The sequence below is a fragment of the Lithobates pipiens genome, unplaced genomic scaffold (genome assembly GCF_037356315.1).
Source record: "Lithobates pipiens isolate NorthernLeopardFrog02 unplaced genomic scaffold, aLitPip1_a1.2 Scaffold_3, whole genome shotgun sequence".
NCBI lineage: Eukaryota > Metazoa > Chordata > Amphibia > Anura > Ranidae > Lithobates > Lithobates pipiens.
In genome coordinates this window covers 128458640-128464938 of record NW_027507790.1, presented here as the reverse complement: position 1 = coordinate 128464938, position 6299 = coordinate 128458640, and positions in this window count along the sequence as shown.

The window sequence follows — 6299 nt, the reverse complement described above, 5'->3', positions numbered from 1 at the left end:
AAAACTGTCCTGCGATGTCCATTCATCTTTGATCACAGCTTCCGGCAACTTCATAAAAAGAAAAAAAAAACAGAAAAAACTCTGCCTCCATGGGAGGCTACCACTGACTGAAGCCTCTTTGCAATGACAGCTGTTATATAGCTGAGGGCGGGCCACCCGGTGACGTAAACAGGTGACCCCTCCCCTATGATGTTTTGTGACGCTGAGATCTGGGGGTCCCCTTGTTAAAGGGGGCTTCCAGATTCCGATAAGCCCCCCACCCCCACAACCACCGGGCAAGGTTTGTGGGGATGAGGCCCTTGTCCCCATCAACATGGGGACATGGTGCTTTGAGGGGTCACAGACCCCCCAAAGCATCCTCCCCATGTTGAGGGCATGTGGCCTCGTATGGTTCCCTTCTGCTAGTGGCTTCTGTCTTAGTTGAAATCTGAAGTCCGCTGCCATTGCCCCCCTCCACTTTCCCCCTTGCATACCCTTGCAGCAGTGAATTTCCTGGTGCTGTGGGGGTTAATAAAGCCGATGAACCTGTCATAGGGACTTGCCAAAAGTCCCAACTATGCCCACCATTTTCGTTCCTCTTTTCGTTCATAGAAGCTGTACTATTATTTGCATCAATAAAAAGCACTCTATAAATTAAATTTATACCCCCATACTCCATTCATAGAGTGCTTTTGATTAACGGTAGTGATAGTACAGTTTCTGTGAATAGGAGACGGCTCAGACAGGCCCAGCAGCTTATATTATGGGGAATGGGGGGTGGAGGGAGATCTTTGGATTTCAACTAAGACAGCAACCACAAGCAAAAGGACTGTCCTTTGTGCTGATTGAAAATAAAAATAATCATTTCTAAAAAGCATTATTCAAGCAATGTTAAATAAAACGTAGCACTCCTGAAAGGCTCTGAGTAGCATGCATGAATCTGGTGAGGACAAAGCTTGATTACAGAATCATTTATATTTACCACCTTTTAAAATATGTTTTCTCCTATTTTTAGCTCTTCCAGGTTTCTTGATATTTTCACAATAACTGGTGCATTCATTACCATGAATTTTATAATGGTAATATACAAAATATTATAATATATTCTTTGGGAGGATGAATTTCTATTTATTTTTTGGAAAATAATGTGCATAATGTTTCTTTGCTTGTGTACACATTCTTCTCCAAGTCCCTTCTAACTAGCTGGAGTGTTAAAGTCGAATAGCTACAAATGTAAATTCAATTATGTGCACCAAATGCCTTTGCAAACCAAGATATTACCTTGTGGAAGTAGCAGTGACATCATCACTTTGCTGCAGAGAACAGAGCTATGGGAGGGAAGCAGCAGGCCCCACCACTACAAGCAGCCTGTAGAAAACTACAGGATGGGGCGCAGTGGCGTAACTAGAACCTTCAGGGCCCTGATGCAAGAAACCATGAAGGACCCCCCTGAACCCCAGCCAGGGCCCTTCCCTCCAGGTCTGGCGGTGGAACTCCAGGGCGTGGTCACAGGTATGACCTTTGTGAGCCCTGTAGTTCCACCACTGGTATCAGTAGTTTTTTTTAAATAATTTTTAGGTGCCTCATTGGGGGACTGTCCCTAGGCAGGATGGGGTCCCCGTCCCCAGGGGGAGATGGAGGGGGTATGTAATGGTGTGTGGAGGATGGGGTCCTCTCACTCACCATGACCAAGCTGTAGGCCGCGCACTCATCCATGTTGGCCTGGGCTCCATCCAGTGTGCTGGACGGGTGATCAGCATATCTCCCAGAAAGACCTTTCATCATCTGTGTATGACGGGGGAAGAGTGGGCTGGCAGACAAGCCTGCAGTGTCCTCCTGGGAGCCGGCTCTCATAGGGCTGCACTGCATCTGTGTGTTTAAAGTTTATTTACCCGGGAGAAGTATGCAGTGCAGTGTGGGCCGGACTCGGAGGTGGGCGGGACTCTGGCTGGGGAGAAAAGACATCGGACTGAGCGGCAATGCATGGAGCAGGAGAGGGGTACTCTGAGGAGCCGGCTGAGGACACAGGTCATGCGGGGAATGCACAACTATGGACTATGCATAACCCTAGCTGCCTATGCTGCTGCCGATCATATGTAGAGGGGGCTGCATGGGCCCCCTGCATCACAGGGCCTGGTTGCGGTCACGACTGCTGCACCCCCTATAGTTACGCCCTTGATGGGGCGGATACAAGACCAATCACTCTTCACAAGGAGTGAGAGCAGCGCTGACCAGTCTTTATTACAAGAAACTCCTGCACAGAGGGCTAGTTTACCCTGGATTACTGCACAGATCTGTAATGCCTTGTACACACGGTCGGACATTCCGACAACAAAATCCATCGGATTTTTTCAGACGGATTTTGTGCCAAACTTGTCTAGCATACGCATGGTCTGACAAAGTTGTCGGAAAATCCGATCGTTCTTACGTCGGGACTATAAACGGGCCAGTAGCGAATAGCTGCGGTCTCTTAATTTATTCTGAGCATGCGTGGCACTTTGTCCGTCGGAATTGTCTACACACGATCACAATTTAAACGATCGGATTTTGTTGTCAGAAAATTTTAGATCTTGCTCTCAAACTTTGTGTGTTGGAAATTCTGACGGAAAAAGTCAGATGGCACATTTTCCTTCAGAAAGTCCGACCGTGTGTACAGGGCATAAGAAATACACAAAGCACACTTAGGGATCTATTTATAAACCATTCATTGAACAAATGTCAAAAGCATGAGTGCAAGCTGTAACAAAATTCCCTTTTTTTTTCTAATAGATTAATTCTTTTATCAACTCCGTATCATCATCTAGTGGCCAAAATACAGTATATTTTCTCATTGAGGTATTTCAGAACACGCTACCACATTTTGGCCACTAGATGGAGATGAGGATACAGTAATTATTCTATTAGAAAAAATAATGGGAAATTTTGTTCAGCTTGCATAAATAATTCTGACATTCTACATTTGTGCAATGAATGTTTTATAAATAGTTTTACTAAAACTGGAGAGTGCAAAATCTGGTGCAGCTCTGCATGGTAGCCAATCAGCTTCTAACTTCATCTTGCAAAACTGGAAGCTGATTGGTTTCTGTGCAGAGCTGCACCAGATTTTACAGTCTCCAGTTTAAAGTGGTTGTTAAGCCACTCTAACCTGTATACACCATCATCATTGCCTCCTATTGTAGTATCCCCCTCTATGTGTGATTTATAAAAATAAATGTTGCAAATACCTAATTTCAGTGCTGAGATTGTGATCACATGATTGCCCAGCTTTCTCCTTTGCTCCTCTGAGAGATGCAGCAAGAGGGGATGAGATTTCTCTGCTGATGTCAGTCTGGAGGAGAGGAGGAGAGAGCTGGCTGGTCATGTGATCGCAATCTCAGATCTTAAATTAGGTATTTACAGCATTTATAAATCATTCACAGAGTGGGACACTACAGTAGGAGGCAGTGCTGAAGGTGTATACAGGTCATTGTTATGAGAGCAGGAGGGGGGGGGGGGGTGGCTCACCCACAGAGAGGGGAGGGAGAGGAGGACACAGGAGCAGAGAGAAGAGCAGAGAGCAGGCTGCTGATGACAGAGGCACCTAAACTGACCACGGTGTCTGGTCTCAGCAGCCATGATACACAGTGGTCAGTTTACAGAGGGGTGGGGAGAAACTTGCAGGATCAGCTAGGTTTTTTAGGTGTTACAGGGGGCCAAATGACACAGGACAAGCACTGTGTCATATAACATGCTTTAAAGGAGCAGGATCTTTTTTTGGGGGGGGTTAACAAACACTTTAAGTAAATCAACCCCCAAGTGTCAAGTAAGCATACACATGGCTCCTGTACTTAGTGGATGATGACAAGTAAAATCACATTTCTGATTATATAGACTGGGGTGCAATTTCTATAATTTAAATGATATGTTTATAATAAATGTCCACAATTCAGCAGCTTCACCACTATATAAAAAACTGAGTGCCAAAAGAATTAAGATAAAGCTGTAGGCATGTGATGTCCCTACTACAGTTTTAAACAAATATACCTTGCCAGCCTGACTGAGCACTCAGAAGGTTCTTATGCCAAGAATGATTCCTAGTCCTCCATTTCTCTTTTTCTTTAGATAAAAAAAAAAAATCATAAGTGACCACTTGATGGCAGCAACAAACTGAGAAATCCCAATAAATCTTGCAAGAGGAACAGAATAATAGAAGGTGGCACTGTATTCCACCCTCCAGCCCAGATAAAGATGGGTACTTGCATTTAACAAAAAATTCCTGCTGATAGTGTTATGCCACATTTTCAGGTCAAATTGAAAACCATATGATTGGAAAAGCTGGATAAATCTGAATGCTAACAATGAGGGTATCATTTGTCGTTTTGGATAAAAGCTATAATTGTTTGAATTGAGATCTCATGGGATTTTGAACAGTATTAACTATTTCCACAATTTTTTGGTTTTAATAGTATAATTATTATAATATTATTACAGAAAACAATTGTTTCACTCTCCCCACCATCAGGCGTCACCTCGCTCAGCTCCTCTGCCAACAAGTGCATTGCAGGACAGGAGTCGGCCGCGGCCGCTGTGGTCTCTCTCGATCTATTCAAAAATGGTGCCGGGCAGCCCAATTACATTACTGCACATGCGCCGCCTGGCTAAGCGCATACAAGCTTTCCTGAGCCCGGCCGGCTTTGGGTCGGCACATGCGCAGTTGAATGGTCAGCTCGCAGCTATCTTTTTTACGGGGCACCAGTGCCCGTAGTGGACTTTTATGGGCAGCTCGAAAAGGGGGTTAAATTTACGGGCTGCGTTTGCAACACTGGCGCATGCACGACGCCGCCATATGTGATCCAATACTTTTACGACAAAACAGCACACTAAAACCATCAGATAGTGTGACGGAATGGACGTTAAACTGAGTTTGCGCAGTTATTATGTGGCTCCATCCCTAAGACCAGGTTCAAGCCCCACCATCAAAGTGGACATAGAGTTGTGAGCCTGCGAGGGTACCCTGTTGCAAAGTGATGTCTTACAATCAATAATTATACAGAAGAAGAGCTTGTCTGTAACGTCACTTCTGTGACATTATCTGAGGGTTTCCATAGTTGCCAACTGTCCCGAATTTCCCGGGACATTCCCGGAATTAGGACATTTTTCCAGATTTAATTTTGTCCCAGGAAATGTCCTGGGAAATTCGGTTTGTCCCCGTTTTTCGCCGCCGGGGGCTAGAGGTCCATGGCCGGCGTAGACAATGTCTCCGCCAGCCGCCATTTTAAAGAAGACCAGAAGGTGGTCTTCAATAGAGATGCTGCGGCGCCGCCCACCCCCGCTGCCAGTGTCTGTGCAGTGGGCGGCGCCGCAGTTCAAAGTATTTCCGCGCGGCAACGACGGTGTGCCTCGTCTGGAGGATGTGTCGGGGGCCAGTCTGAATGTCGGGGGCCAGTCTGTGGATGTCGGGGGCCAGTCTGTGGATGTCGGGGGCCAGTGAGCCTGGATGTCAGGGGCCAGTGAATCTGGATGTTGGGGGAAAGTGAGTCTGGATGTCGGGGGCCAGTGAGTCTGGATTTTGGGGGCCAGTCTATGGATGTCAGAGGGGCCAATCTGTGGATGTCAGGGGGGCCAGTCTGTGGATGTCAGGGGGGCCAGTCTGGATGTTGGGGGGGCAGTCTGGTTGTCGGGGGCCAGTCTGGATCTCGGGGGGCCAGTCAGAGTCTGGATGTGGGGGCTAGTATGGATGTGGGGGGGCTAGTCTGGATGTCAGAAGGCGCAGTCTGGATGTCAGAGGGGCACCAGATGTTAGGAGGACTGATGGGGACACCAGATGTAAGGAGGGGCTCCGCTGATGGACACAGATGTGAGGAAGGTACCTCTGATGGGGCACCTGATGTAAGGAGGGACTCTGCTGGGGGCACCTGGGGGCACCTGATGGCATCTGGTGGCAGGCAACGTGGCTAGTGACGCGCCCATGGCTACCACTGATTCTGCATTATGGTGAGTTGAATGATTTCATTTCATATTACAATGTAATAATAGAATTAATGCGCTTCAATCATCCTGACACCATAACAATCATGGCGCCGGGATGATTGAAGCGCTTATACCAATTATTTGGAGTATCTTTATCTGCTGATTGTAAAACTCTGGAAAACACATATTGCTATTGTGGTGTAGGATCAGGGGGCTGCTGTCCCTCCATCCCTCCCCCCCTTTCCCTCTCCATCCCGCATTCATCTCAGACTCTAACCACACCCCTTTGAGCCACGCCCCATGTAAGCCACACCCACTGTTTTACGTAAACCACGCATGCGCCGCATTTTCACATTTTTCTATACCACACC